This window comes from Nomascus leucogenys, chromosome 9, assembly GCF_006542625.1.
Source record: "Nomascus leucogenys isolate Asia chromosome 9, Asia_NLE_v1, whole genome shotgun sequence".
NCBI lineage: Eukaryota > Metazoa > Chordata > Mammalia > Primates > Hylobatidae > Nomascus > Nomascus leucogenys.
In genome coordinates, this window is record NC_044389.1 from 38,741,847 (window position 1) to 38,757,793 (window position 15,947).

A 15,947-nucleotide genomic window follows, 5' to 3' on the forward strand; every position below is an offset into this window, starting at 1 on the left:
ATATAGTTTAGCATGCAATGTTCTGATGAGTTAACCTGACCTAATTGACATGAGATATATGAGAAAATTTTCTGTTCTGACTCAAGTGCCAAAGACTAATTTTATGGGGCAGAAAGCATAGTAGAGTTTAAATAATCGGGACTTAGAAATGAAGACATAGAAAAAAACTGCATCATTAATATACAAGTAATGTGCAAATACACAAAGTTCAAATTATACCCCAGTGCAGAGCAGAATCGGAAAGAGTCTGCAACACTTGAAAAACAATGGATTTTCATTTACTGGGATTAGAACCGTTATTATTCAAATACTACCGTAAAGGCTCACATGTGATTATAACTTCTTCTTTGATTTGATGAGTCTCCTTTTCCTCCTATGAATTCTTTTTCAAATATTTTACTATTAAAACTGTATTTTGCAAAACTTGGATTTCACACTTCTCACTAGTTGGGGAGGAAAGTAGGCTATAAATCACTGCTGTGCAAAACAGTTTTTCTTAATTTAATTTCCTTCTTCTTAGAACCCATTCAGTAATTACATTAGTGGCCTGATGTGCCCTGGAATAAGTATATGACTATAATGCTTAGCCTAAATTGTTTTGATAACAAATTTGCAGAACTAGGACACAGTTACATTGGTTTTTTTTTAGAATACCAGATGCTTGAATCTTGGAATATCAACTACCTCCCAGTCATTTCCTAAGCCATTTGTGCATGATCAAAAGAAATTTATCATCATTTCCTCAGAAAGAGTTGGCTTAAGCTGTGTGGTAGACCTTCTGTGCCTTACTAATTTCGCTCCACATGTCTCTGAGATATGGATGCTCTCTTCTGGTTACTCTTAGAAATACCCTTCAGAACCTGCAATGCCCCATTGGGATTGCCATGAGCTTCATTATATGTGGTTTCAACAGATGTGTCTGCATCAAACTATTGAGGTCGCTAATAGAGTTTGAGTTCATATAACGGAAACTCACTGGATGTGTTTTGAATATATGAATATGTTAATTTTTAACACAGAGAAGGGGGAGAGTTTGGGAAATTAAATTGTATCACTTTTTTTAGATTCTCTGATAGGGTACCTATAATAAACCTTATTAGTACCAACTTCAATATTTTCTAATCTGTGACAATTTAATCATGTATTAGCCGGTAACATAATTTGTTGAGAAAAATACAGTTTAGAGAAAAGAAATAATAAACTACATGTATTTTCTTAGACAATAATTATTCTATTTCATATACAATACGCCATATCATAATATTATGTTAGAAAAATAACTTCAGAAGTACACATGTATAATATTGTATGCTTATGTGACCACTGTGGTATTTAAGATATTATATAAAATCTCAGCTGGAAGTCATCAGGTGAATAGTTCAGGCTAACTTTCCTTTGTCTTTTTATTGATGTAGGTAAATTATTACATCAGTAAAACAAAACAAAGCAAACATTTGTATTTCTTTGGCTCTGAACTTTCCCAGATTACACATTAACTAAGTATATGCTATAGAATCAAGAAACATCACCGTCTTTCATACTCATTAAAGGGAATATAAAGAATGGGAGACATGATGGTGAAGGTTTGCATTGAAAGTAAAAAAAAAAAAAAAAAAAAAAAAAAAAGCACACATTTAGAATTGAGGTCTTCCGAATAATTATAATTGAAATTCATTATGTAGGACATATATCAGGCAGAAATCAACTAGGTTTTCTGACTTAATAAGTTTGTTTAATGAAAATATGGAGAATAAATTGGGGGGAAAGTTCAAGAATTGTTTTTACCTCATTATTAATGTCCATCAATATGGCTTTAAAATGTTTATCTTTCACGCAGGTGACTAAATTAATCTTTCATAGTTTGATGGAATTTTTATCTCATTGCTTTTTCTTAATTGGCAGTAAGCACCGATAATGTAGAATTGAACACTTGTACAATGCAGCCCTTTGATGGAAATTTTGTCCTTTTTCTCTGACATTATTTTTTTCTGAACCAGTTTCTCTTGAAAAATCAATAACCATAGCACATTCATTGATTTTTTTCCTTATCAGTAACACCAACTCTCTAATTCAAAATATACAAGTACTCTTTATTGCTCTCCATTATTAAAAATGTTCATTTAATTACATTTGCCATGTTCTTTAATATAGTTTATTTTAAACTAACTTTACATACAATTATCAAAAGTTTAAATGTAAGACACACCATATAGTTACCTTGTTCCACAAAATTATCAAGATCTAAATCATGTTTTTCTTCTTTTTTTAAATAACTTGCTCATTTGGTTGGTGACACTTCAAGATAATCCTCAAATGTAATCAGGCAGATGCACTGTAATTCTTAAAAATAAGTTAGAACAAAACAAATAATGCAACAAAATAAAAGCAAAGATGAAGAATGATAAACTAAAATGTACCTTAGCCAAAACAGACATCATCCATAATAAAGTTATACTACCCAGATTTCTTTATTAAACTCCCATATTTCCATAATTCTTTTATTTTTACTGGTTCTCAACTTTGAATTCTTTCCGCAGTGCCATTTCTTATGTTCTTCAGTGGATTCTTCATGCATCTTGTTCTGACACACAGACATTGACTTCACTATTCTCAACTCCATGAACACAACCTGATATTTCTCTGCTTCTCTAATGATCATTTCCTCCAGGCTTCTGATTTTTATTTTACAACCCCCACCTTTGAACGTTCTTCTTCCTTTGACTCCTTTTCTGCCTCATTGACTAATTATTGTTATTATTATATTATTTTGAGATGGAGTCTTGCTCTGTTGCCCAGGCTGGAGTGCAGTGGCTCAATCTCAGCTCACTGCAACCTCCTCCTCCTGTGTTCAGACGATTTTCCTGCCTCAGCCTCCCAAACAGCTGGGATTACAAGTGCATGCCACCACGCCTGGATAATTTTTGTATTCTTAGTAGAGACAGGGTTTCACCATGTTGGCCAGGCTGACCAACAAGTGATTCGCCCACCTTGGCCTCCCAAAGTGCTGGGATTACAGGTATGAGCCACCACACTCGGCCTAATTCTTTTTTTTCCTCCAATGATTAGCTGTGATGGTGAGGAATGTGAAGTTTGGGAGAGGTGGGTGTGGTATTAAAATTTTTATTAAGAAAACAAAAACGTTTATTGAATTAAATTATAGCTCAATTACAGCTCAACATATTTATTTATTTTGTAATATACTTTTCTTTGAGTTGTAATTCTTCGTCCAAATCTGATATTTATAAAGGGCTTAAAACATGATTATCATATATTTTACAATATGTCCTACTTCTTGTGATTTACTTACCTGTATTTTGCCAGATGATCAATAAAATTACTTTTAAAAGTATCACTTGCAGGTCTTGCAAAACAGTTGTCTAGTCAGAATTTGTCTGGTTGCAAATGGCAGAAACCCAAATAAACTAACTGAAGCAGAAAGTGGTGTTTATAGGAAAGATCCTATAAGAAATCACAGAATTAACAGAAGATAAGCAGGTATCATCTACAGACACTTCAGTGACTGAAACTGCAGATTAAATACCATCAGCATTCTGCCCCCCTCGTCAATTTTTCTCTTTTTTTCTCTACTTGGCTAAATCCTTTCCCACTGCAGTTTTCTCTCTCTCTCTCCAAGTTCTAATAGATTACACTCTAAGGAAGGACTATGATTGGCCTGGACTGAGTCATGAGTCTACTCTTAATTGTTCTGCTTAGAGGCATAGGGAAATATGGTTGACCGGGTCTAGGCTACAGGCCCAGCTCCATATATTATCAAAGCACTGGACTGGAACTCCCTCATAATATGGTTTAAGTGGGGAAGGAAATTTTTTTTAAAAGGATGGAGAAGTATCTGTTACCACAAAAAAAGTGAAATAGTGCTGGGAAGATAGAAGCCAATTAAGAAGACCATAATATTTTGAATTTTATAAAGCCCTTTTTTTCAGTAGACCATAAGTGATTACAGTAAAAAATAAGATTTAGAAAAAAAAAAAGAAAGCAAATAATCAAAATGGGTAACAGAATTGTTCTTATTATCCTATGTATTCATTAGGCTGGAGACAGCTCTCTGAAAATAGGAATAAATAGTGGCTCCTCGATAAACATCTTCTTGCCTACAGCATATATGACTGCAAACACATTCCCACTTCAATTAATCCAAGATGAGAAGGATGACAAAATAAAGTATCATAAATTCATTGCCAAAATCATGACTTTCTGTATTAAAAACTTCATAGCATGCCTCTTTCTGTATCTCTATTTCTACTTAACGGTGAAACTTTTGAATATCATGAATTCTTGAGCATGACAATAGCTTTGTGAAAGCTTCTACAGAACACAAAGGAGTTGATGAGATACTCTTCGGATACTTTTATAGATTTGTAGATTCTGATGAATTTTACTAAAAAGATTATAGTTCAAAGAGGAAGTATACATGGGCAATATCCATTTATATGTGCAATCTTACAAGTGATTCTTCCTCTTTATAATTAAAAACGTACATGAAAAGATCCAGAATTATAATTTTAAATTCAGAGCACTACCTTCGTTAGACTCAATATAGATTGCGATGAACCTTCCCTTTCAACGTAATGTGCTTTTGTAAGACAATAAGAAATGATTATATATACATGAGGTTTCCTTCCCTTTTCAGTAAAGATATTTCTCTTCAAAATGTTGACATGATATTCAACAAATCTTGGATAGCTTGTATCATTCAGGCACCTAAAACAAGCTCATTTTGTCTTGTTTGTACAATGTATGAAATCTAAAATTTACTCAGAATTTGTTTAACCTTAAGATATATCACATGGAAAAAAAAGGTAAAATAATTCCCCAACGTACGTGAAAAAAACATATTCTTAAAAAAAAAAAGTTGCAGGAGGGGTATTATTTGTAATAATACTACACTGCCACCTTGTGGAGTGACTGACTGAAAACCAGTCAAATAAATGTCACTGCCCGATTTTCACCCCCTAGAGGCTCAAACATGTCTCTTGAGGATTCAGGTAAGGGGTGTTATGTAAGTAATTTATAAATAACCACATAAATGGATACATTATAGTAGCAGACTACATTGCTTATGAATAAACTTGTTATAAACAAATAGCCATTATAACTAATTTCTTTATAGATATATTTATTTTTTTAAATGATTATATGCTATGAAGTACATTTTACCTGGAAAATAGAAAATATCGAATTCAAGTCCTGCCTCTGCCATTACTAGCTGTTTATATTAAGGTTTTATAGCCCCCAATTTTTATTTTTCAGAGAGAGCTATGCTTACATTGTATTTTAAAACATCATTTCTTGTGCGTATAATTCTCCATTTGTCATTCTGTGAGACATCCTTTGAGAAAAATTTTTTCACATGCCAACTATTTTCTAGGCAATATACCTGCTGCTTGGAAATTGATGAGGAAATAAAAACAAGCATGATATGGTATTATCTGTTTATGATGCTTAGTGAAAAGTCTAGTAAAATGTCAGTCAAATTTAATTACAGTAAAATTTTGATATTTAGTAAAGGTTTAATCCCCCAGTTAATAATAAGAATTATATATTTATTTCAAGGTCTGATTGTACTACTTACAATTATAAACCATGAGACAATTATGTAGAGTATCAGCAGATTATTTTAATTTCTTTTTCAAAAAATAATATATTTCTAAAACAATTGAAGTTATATAACCATTGGAAACAAAAGGGGCTTTGTAAAATGTAAATTTTTTGTTTGTTTGTTTGTTTGTTTTGTTTTTTTAAGATGGAGTCTTGCTCTGTCACCAGGCTGGAGTGCAGTGGCGCGATCTCGGTTCACTGCAACCTCCACCTCCTGGGTTCCAGCTATTTTCCTGCCTCAGCCTCCTGAGTAGCTGGGATTACAGGAGACTGCCACCACGCCTGACTAATTTTTGTATTTTTAGTAGAGACGGGGTTTCACCAAGTTGGCCAAGACAGTCTCAATCTCTTGACCTTGTGATCCGCCCACCTCGGCTTCCCAAAGTGCTGGGATTACAGGCGTGAGCCACTGCGCCTGGCCGTAAAATATAAATTGTGACAAGCAAAATTTTACTACAATGTAGTTATGCAGCTAGATTTTCCAGGCAAGGGAAAATGTTTCACTAAATTTGTATTCTTTCTGCATTCTTAACTATTTCAATATAACTAATATTATATTTACATGGACATTCATTAGACTATTTCTATTTGTGCTTAGAAGTGAAACATTCTAAAGTACATTATGATTACATTTTTAGCCCACTTATTATATCAGATTTGGAAGAATTACTAATTTTTTAATTAAATCTTATTACAGTTACTACTCTAATACTACAATGTCATAGATTAATGATCACGTATTACGTGTGTGTGTGTGTGTCTGTGTGTGTGTGTGTGTATGATTTGTGTTTCAATATATGTATTTCAAAGTGTCATTCATCCAAATACCTACCTCTTTTGTGCTAGCTACTTGGGGCCATTAGCTTTCATTTTTATTTTTCTACTAAATAATTGCACAACATCATGAGGGTATCTATGTGATGGACCTGCCATATCACCTTTTTCTCATTCTCTGGTTGACATTAATAATTAACATGATTATTTTCCTTGCTAATCATCTCATATTGTTTCACCTTCTCTCTTCCCAGCAGAATATAAGGCAGCTTTAAACGATTGACCAGAAATACATGCAAATTGAAACCCATTGTCGATCTCTAATAATTGTGTTCTAAAATGATAGGTTAAGCTATTTAGTCCATATCACTTATAGTAATGCACGGCTAATACATGTTTAAGGATTATTCTTGTCATACTGTATTATGTATCTAAATGTACTTTTCTACTTCAGAATGTACAGTGAAGTGAAATATAATTGTGCAAAAGAAGCTGTCAAAAATACAAATAAGAGAGACCTATTAAACCAAAAAGGCATTAGAGACATAATTCCAAATTCTAAGTTTATGGAAAGACTTGGGGGATGACACCTTATTTATCTATCAAGAAACATTTGAAAAATATTCGAATAAAGTATAACAAAAATAAGAATAGCCAGTTATTTCTATCATTCACGATATTTCAAATAAATGTTGTTTCACGGTCCCCTTTCTAGAAGCATGGGCCTTAATGATTTGCAGAAGGACAGGTCTCCAGACGGCCTTTGCTGACCCAGTTCTTCTCCTCCTTCGTTACAATTATCAGACATTCCAAGAGGAACATTGTGAGATAAAGAGGAAATATGTGATACAGCCCAGTTTGTGTCCTCAGTTATCCCAGAATAGGATGTTCTACAGTGCTTCCGCACGGGGACTCAGCTGGGGACTAGGGTATAAAACCCAGAGCAAAGTGCTTTGGGGGTCCCTCAGCAGCAGAGGTATATGGAGCACATGGTGACGAGACTCCGTCTGCCCTGGGCAGTTGCACTGAACCTTGGAGGACTAACTCACTGTAGACCCAAGGCTTCTGCGTATACCTGCTGCCTATGTATGACTTCGCCTGACTCATGAGGGTGTTCTTTCTCACCAGACCATACGTAAGAACCTTTGCTATGTTCCTTTTGGTAATGTATTTGCTTCCCGCCTCCTTCACAAAACAGTTTCTAGGCATCAACTATACGCCACACAGGTTTTAGGAACTAGCTGTTTATCAGTGAGCAAGATGACAATAGCCCCTGCTTTTATGGAGATTACAGTCAGTCAGGAAGCAAATAAACTAAAATGCATAAATGCTGTGACAGGATAGATAATACAGGTGAATACAATAGGACATATCCTAACCTAGAAGGGCAAATAAGGCATCCTGAAAGAAGTAGCCATTAAGTTATGCCGGAAAGATACCTGAGAATTATCTAGACTAAAAATAGAATGGGAAACATTTCAAGAAGAGATATTAGCATATACAGTCTTGGAGGCCAAGAAGACTTAGTTGGATTCAAGAAATTAAAAGGTGAGTGAGTATTGCTGGAGATTAAAGTGGAGGGGTGAAGTGACAAGAGGTGAATGTGGATACATGGGCAGGAGATAGTGAAGAAGAGTCCTGAAAATATAATGAAAAGTTTGAACATTATACCAAATACAACTTGAAAGCTCTGACGTGATTCACTTTTCATTTTAGAGGAGCCACTCGCCGTCATTGCTGTAGACTATATTGGATAGTTGAAAACTGGAGGGAGGCAAAACAAGCAGATGATGGGAAAAGGTCTAAGCAAGAGGCTATAGTGACCTAAACTCAGATGATCATGGTGGAGATAGGGAAAAGACGGGGGTTCCCTGTGTGGACAGGTCGTGGTGCAATTATCAGAGTCAGAGACTGCTGTGAGAGCAGGAAGTCTGTGGAGTTAGATGGGCATAGAGAAGAACATGAGCTAGTTCAGTGTTGGATGTGTTGAGATTTTGATAGGGCCAACCAACAAATACATCAGGTTGGAAGTTTGAAAAACAAAATGTATCTGTGCTTTCTCTTTCTCTCTACAGAGAAATCCTGGGAAAAACTCCCCTTTTCTGTTTTGTCCACTTTGCTTTGTGAAGCGAGAGCTATACTCATTATCACCACATCCCCTGGCATCCAACTCCATAAGTACTGTGAATTCCACTGGCTCTTAATTCTTGAAACTTTTGGTGAACTACAGATTTTCTGGTGTGTTACCAAGGCTGTATACCAGAGAGGAAAGTCTGGGAAGAGAGAATGTAATCATTGATGAAGAAGTTTTTAGTTAATATACAAAATATACTTTTAACCTTCAGACAACATTGGCATTTTTAAAATCACTGTAGAGATTTATTGATCCGCAGAAGTTTTGCTACCATTAATATTTATAACTCGGAATGGCAATGTCAAAGTCAATAGATACAGTCAACCACATCCAATAGCAATAGCATTAGCTCGAAGAAGTTTAATATAAAATCTTAAACAATTTTTAAATTGATTTAGTCTGAAAGTAAAAGATTTTATTTTTGAAGAGTGTCATAAATGCAAGTTGTAGTATTTCTGGAAGTATAAGGCAAATCGTTTTTTCAAAGAAAAACATTTTCTTTCCCAGAGGCATGTTTGAGTGATAGAAATTGAGAAAATGAACAGTATTAAAGTGTCATAATTTCTTGATTTTTTAATGCATTTTAATTATTGACTATTACAGATATGTACTTCAGCGTCTGTTTAATAAGTATATTACTTTAAACAATGAGTGTTGTGGAGAAAGTATACCACTTTCTCATTCCAGGTATCACCTCAATATTTGCTTAACACTTCACTGTGAAAGTTAGAAATAATGGAATAAAAGAAAAGCAATGTTTATTAAGTTACATCTGAGGCTAGCTTTCTGAATTGTATTCTTTTAGATTTTTACTGCGTTTTATAATTTTTTTCCTCAATTTTTCTTAAAGAAATAAATCTTTAAGAGACAGCTGGAGGGAGCTACCTGATTCTCTCTCAATAATATTTTACATCATTTTACACCAGGGAAATCATTATCTGAATTTTTTTGTTTGTTAAACACGTTTTTATACTTTTATTACAAATATATAAATACATAAATTATATTGTTTTCATTTTCATTTTAAATATTTATAGTTATTTACATTGCATATATCCAGCTTTAAATTCATATTCTTGTTTGAGATTATGGGTTATGTTTATTTATTTATTTATTTGGAGATGGAGTTTTGCTCTTGTCCCAGGCTAGAGTACAATGTTGCTATCTCAGCTCACTGCAACTTCCGCCTCCTGGGTTCAAGTGATTCTCCTGCCTCAGCCTCCCAAGTAGCTGGGAATACAGGTGCCCGCCCCCACATCTGGCTAATTTTTGTATTTTCAGTAGAGACGGGGTTTCACCATATTGGCCGGTCTGGTCTCGAACTCCTGACCTCAGGTCACCCTCCTGCCTCTGCCTCCCAGAGTGCTCGGATTACAGGTGTGAGCCACTGCGCCAGGCTGGTTTTATTTAACATTTATTTACATGAGCCTGTGTAACTCTGGTTCACTTTGAAAGCTTATAAAATTTCATTGTGTGATTATACTGCAGGTTAACCACTCTACTTTTGGTTGACATGTGGGAGGTTTTTCTTACATAGCTGTGATAAGAACTGTTGCACTGAATGGTCATTTACAGGCCTCATTTTCACATATAGGTGAGATTCTTGGAGTTTTATACCTACACATGAAATTGCTGAAGTGTTAAAAATATGCATATTAAACTTTATCGTGTATTGACAAGGTTGTGGAAAGTTAATGAGTTAATTTATCTAATTGTATTTGGCTTCCTCAGAATCTCAGATATCTTTTCTTCTTTTTAAGTCCGTTTCACTAATTTATAATTTTCAGAAAAACTTACTTCACTTATTTCTTTTGAAAAAAAGTTCATTTGTTTTAATATCTGTCATAAATGTATTATGTCCTGATTTTTATTTGTGTCTTAGTCTGCTTTCTGTTGCTAAAACAGAAAACATGGGACTGGACAATTGGAAAAGAATACAAATTTATTTCTCACCGTGCTGAAGGCCAGGAAGTTCGACATCAAGGTGCCAGTTTCTGATGAGGGCCTTTTGCTAATTTCTAGGGCAAAAAGTTGAAGAAAGAGCTAGAGAATACAGTCAAGAGCAAGAGCAGAGGGAGCCAACTCATCTTTATTTTTTTATTTTTGGAATGGAGTTTTGCTCTTATTGCCCAGGCTGGAGTGCAATGGCGTGATCTCGGCTCACTGCAACCTCTGCCTCCCAGGTTCAGGCGATTCTCCAGCCTCAGCCTCCCGAGTAGCTAAGATTACAGGCATCCGCCACCACACCCAGGTAATTTTTGTATTTTTAGTAGAAACAAGGTTTCACCATGTTGGCCAGGCTGGTCTCAAACTCCTGACCTCAGGTGATCTGCCAGCTTCAGCCTCCCAAAGTGTTGGGATTACAGGTGTGTGCCATCGCACCCAGCCTCATCTTTTTAAAACAGGAACTTACTCCCTTGATAACTTACTCACTCTTGCAATATCAGCATTAATCTATTCATGAAAGCAGAGCTTTTATGACCTAATTACCTTTCAACAGCCCCATCTCTCAATATGGTTGCACTGGGGATTAAGTTCCAATAAATGAATTTTGGGCGACACCTTCAAACCATAGCAACATGTTTTTCTATGGCTGTTCTTATAGCTGACTTACTAATACATATTACTAATATAGTTTAAGTCTTTATTTTAATTGTGCTACATTTCAAACCTAAAGAGAACTACAGAAAATTATAAAAGACTACTTAACCTTTATTTAAATTAATATACATCAAAATATAATTAGAAATAAAAAAATTATAAGAAAAATTATTTTCATATTTTCTTCCTGTCACTTTTATGGAAATAAAAAGTTATTCATAAAGTTGAAACATTGTTATGTTTTTCCTTAATTCAGTTTCACTCTCTTCACTAAGGTAACAATCATTTTTCTGAATTTTGTGCTTATCTATTTTTTCACTCAGCGTTATACTTCTGAGATTCATCTGTGTTGATAAATTTAAACCCAGTTTATTTATTTTAATTGTCAAATATTATTCCCCTGTGTTAAAATGTTAGCATTTTCATATCCCTTTCTTTACTTACGGGCAGTATGAAGCCTCTGAGCCTTCTTCTCAGGATGCAAAGCCTTGGCTTTGTCCACAGTCACCCTGGAATCACAGTGGATTGGCAGGGCTCTCTTCTGTCTCTTTCCCTGGCCACACCGGGCTGTTGAACTCTGCTAATTGCTATTGTTTTCAACAAGGTCCTGGGAAATAAATTGTTTTGTAGACTGATCCAGTGAAACTTCAACTCCTTTGAGAGAATAGTTTCCCAGGTCAGTATTTGAGATTTGTTCTGGTGCCCAAAAATGGCCTGCAACTTTCTTTTTCCCTAGTTCTCTCCGGCAAACTAGTTGGCCTGTAGTTTAGATTACATCTTCAAGGAACTACATTCTCTTCCTAAGTGCCTTTCACTGCAAGCTCCGATGATTTCAAGAATGCCCTTAATCTTGATCTTCTCCAAATTCAGTTGCAAATGATGCTTCCTAAGAAGGGAGAAATTTGCAGCTGTCTGTTTTATGGCCTGCTTTTGTCCAGCGCAAAATCTCTAAGCCATGGTGAGCTTCTCTTGAATGACATGCTTCGTTTAATAGCTGAGAACATGGGAGAAGGGTCCACAGCTCTAAGTCTTCTTGACTTGGCTTTTCTAGTATAAAACCTCCACCCCAAAAACTGGTGCAAAGAGGATTGGGGGACCCAGTATTTTTAACATCATCACATCCCAAGCAAAGCCCCCATCCTGTGAGTGCAGTCTGCATTGCAAATGGGAACCCCTATCTCTTAGTTGGTCTGCTTAGAACTTGGTTTCACAACAGGTAAATGACAGACTCACTTTTACTGGTAAAATTTATTAGATATTTATTGAATATTATGAATTTCATTTTATTAATATTTATTAAATATTTCTTCATTTGTTGTATACCTTTAAGACCATTGTGAAACATTTAAATGTCAGGGTCTCTCTGTGTGTGTATTTAAAAATAATATGATTCATTTTATTGGAAAGTAGGTCTGCAGAGCTCCTCCTGGTATCATGTCGGAATTGGAACTGCTGCCCCAATGTCTCTTAGGTGGTATCCCGCGAGTTTCATACATAGTGTTTTAATCGTAGCTATGAACTAGATTGTGTCCCTCCAAATTTTTCTGAAGACCTTAACCTTCACTGTGATGGTCTTTGGAGAAGGGCTGTACAAGGAGGTAATTAAGGTTAAATGAAACCATAAAGAAGGGACCCAAATCTGAAACGGATGGTGCCTTTGGAAAAAGAGAAAGAGACACCAAAGCTGTCTCCCTGTACTATGTCAGGACACAATAAGAAGGCAGCCATCTGCAGGCTAGAGAGAGAGTACCTTCACCAGGAATTTAATCAGCCACCACCTTCATCTTGGACTTCCCAGCCTCCAGGACTGTAAGAAAGTAAACTTTGTTGTTAAAGCCACTCAGTCTGTGGTATTTTGTTGTGGCAGCCTGAGCAGACAGTTATTATTTAAGTGTACATTTTAAAATGGCTGGATTATTTCTTGTTCTATAAATTGTTTATAAGCCTATGTTTTGTTTTATCATATTATTTAATGGGAATTAGATATACTGGGTTATTTGCTATCCTCCGTCATACCATGGTGTCATAATTGGTTTATGCACAACCTCTCACTTATTTTTGGGACCATTTATATTATTTTAATTTGCCGTTACATTCCAGAAGCAAATGTATATTTCATTCTTATCATAAATATCCTGTTCAATAGATTCGATAAATGTACTATGAACTTATCTTTATAAAATATATACTGTGGCATTTTGAAGGCATGAGTGGTATAGGTTTGTTAATTGTATCATGCTATAAATTTCATTTGAATTCTTGACTTTTTCATTTAAAAGTATATTTTAGTATCTACCTGTGTAGTTCTATGTATACTAGTCTTTCTTTTTCTAAGTTAGTATGCTGTGGTGGGCATCTACCAAATATTATTTAGGTATAATTCCTCTCCAACTCGTCTTATTAAAAACATCATCACATTTCACACCATGCAAGTTTGGACCCTAATCTGTGTGTGGCCCATAATTGAGGCTTTGATTTTGTAAAAATCACTTTTCACTGGAAGTCCTAATCACACTGGAAACTGCCCAATTATGCATGCTGATGGGAAGAAGTGTTCCTTGTGTTTGATGCTGAGTTAGGGGAACACTACATTGCTTGCTTGGTTGCTTGGTTATTTATCGTTGGTGGTGGTGCTTTTTTGTTTGTTTGTTTGGATGATTTTCTTTTCTTATTTTTCTTTTTCTTATTTTTTTCCTTTAACTTTTATTTTAAGTTCCTGGGTACACGTGCAGGATGTGCAGGTTCGTTACACAAGTAAACGTGCACCATGGTGCTTTCCTGCACAGATCAACCCATCATCCAGGTATTAAGCCCAGCATCCATTAGCTCTTCTTCCTGATGCTCTCCGCCCCACCAACCCCCAATTTTAACCAGGCCCCAGTGTGTGTTGTTCCCTGCCATGTGTCCATGTGAACCTCGTATGTATTTAATGATAGGTGTCATATCTTACAATGAGAATTAGAAATCTAGAACCCTTGATCTCAGAGCCTGTCTTGACATAATTTACTTGTAAGTTCACTTTCATCTTAAAATTATGGCTTTCCTTGTTCTCTTACTTTGGTATATGAGGCTATCCCTTTCTTTCGAGTTAGACTTTTTATTTAACTGCTTTAATTTATCAAGCTTGTTTGTTTTAATGTATAAGAGCACTGCCTGCATCACCTTAGTTTGTCATGTTGCTAAAAGTTCTCCGAGCACTGCCTTTCAGAATCTAACGCATTTCCATTGTTGGCAGTTGAGAATTTTGACTAATGAGAACATATGGTGCTATCAGTACAACAATAGCATACTATTTAGAATAAAATCAATTATCTATCAAAATTAATCATCTATCATTTCAAGCAGAATATGCACTACATGGCATAGAATATCATGTGAAAGTGCCTCCTGGAAATATAGAATGTGGCAGTATGGCAGAAAAAATAAACAACTGTTGGTAAAGCAGAACATACTCATAAAAGTAAACACTTTACAAAGTCATTTTTTGTGATCAGGTGGATAATAACAAATCAGAACAAATATTATATTGTAGCTTGGAGGAAAAACAATAAGCCTTTTTTATCATAAATAAATGAATACTCAAATATAATATATCAAATAATTATTTTTTTAACTTTTATTTTAAGTTCAGGGGTACATCTGCAGGTTTTTCATGTAGGTAAACTCATGTCACGGGGGTTTGTGGTACAGATTATTTCATCACCCAGGTATTAAGCCTAGTAACCATTAGTTATTTCTCCTCTCCCTCTTCCAAACTTCAACCTGCAGGTAGGCCCCAGTGTCTGTTGTTCCCTCTTGATGTACAGGTATTCTTATTATTTAGCTTCCACTTATAAGTGAGAACATATGGTATTTGCTTTCTGTTCCAGCATTAGTTTGCCAAGAATGATGGCCTCCAGCTTCATCCATGTTTCTGAAAATGACATGATCTTGTTATTTTTTATAGCTGCATAGTATTCCATGGTGTATATGTGTACATGTACCACATTTTATTTATCCAATCTGTCATTGATGTGAACTTATGTTGATTCCATGTCTTTGCTATTATGAATAGTGCTGCAATGAACATACATATGCATGTATCTTTATGATAGAATGTTTTATATTCCTTTGGGTGTGTACTCAGTAATGGGATTGCTGGGTCAAATGGTACTTCCGTTTTTATATCTTTGAGGAATTTCCATACTGCTTTTCACAATGGTCGAACCAATTTACACTTCCAACAATGTATACACGTTCATTTTCCTCTGCAACCTCGTCAGCATCTGTTATTTTTGACTTTTTGATAATAGCCATTCAGATTGGTGTGAGATGGTATCTCATGGTGATTTTGATTTGCATTTCTCTAATGATAAGCGATGTTGAGCTTTTTCTCATATGCTTGTTGGCCACATGTATATCTTGAGACTTTGAAACAGTTTATGTTTCTGTTTTTCATTTTTGTAATTTTCAAAGCAAAATTAGAAATTCAAACATTAATTCGGAAGGAAAAAGTCTACATTATATGCCACATATCCTAATAGGTTCATTGTTTGTCTTGTGATGTATTTATTAAAGTACAATTGTTGGTAGATCTTTTGAAGAATGAGAGAATGAAAGAAGTGGATAAATTTGAAAGATTGCTGCATTGTTCTGTAGAGGCTTTTTGAAACTGTTGTGACAGAAGTATCATCTTAACAGTTTTATGTTTGCCAGTAGTGCTACCAGCAAGTGGAGAATTGGGAGGCAGAAATAGAAGAAAAGTAAATATAGGAGTGACATGATCTTTTGACTTTCAGAGATGCATCCTGATTTGTTGCACGTGAGGAAAGAAAACTAT